Below are 249 nucleotides of genomic sequence, written 5' to 3' on the forward strand. Positions count from 1 at the left end.
TACTTTCACGACGTATCGCGACGGGGCAACTATCGCGCTATTACGTGTCGCTATATTTTTTTTGCTTTCGCGGTTACGCGATTTTTTGTGTAAAGGCTTCTCATCGTTTCGCAGAATTCTGTCGCATCTTTCTTTAATTTAATATTTTTTCAATATTTTGGTACAGCTGAATCCTATTCGTTCCGTAAACAAAATCGAAGCGATACGAAAAAGCGTTCCACGTCCTCTCCTAGAAATCGGTCGGCTGTG

The sequence above is a fragment of the Bombus impatiens genome, unplaced genomic scaffold (assembly GCF_000188095.3).
Source record: "Bombus impatiens unplaced genomic scaffold, BIMP_2.2 scf_0417, whole genome shotgun sequence".
NCBI lineage: Eukaryota > Metazoa > Arthropoda > Insecta > Hymenoptera > Apidae > Bombus > Bombus impatiens.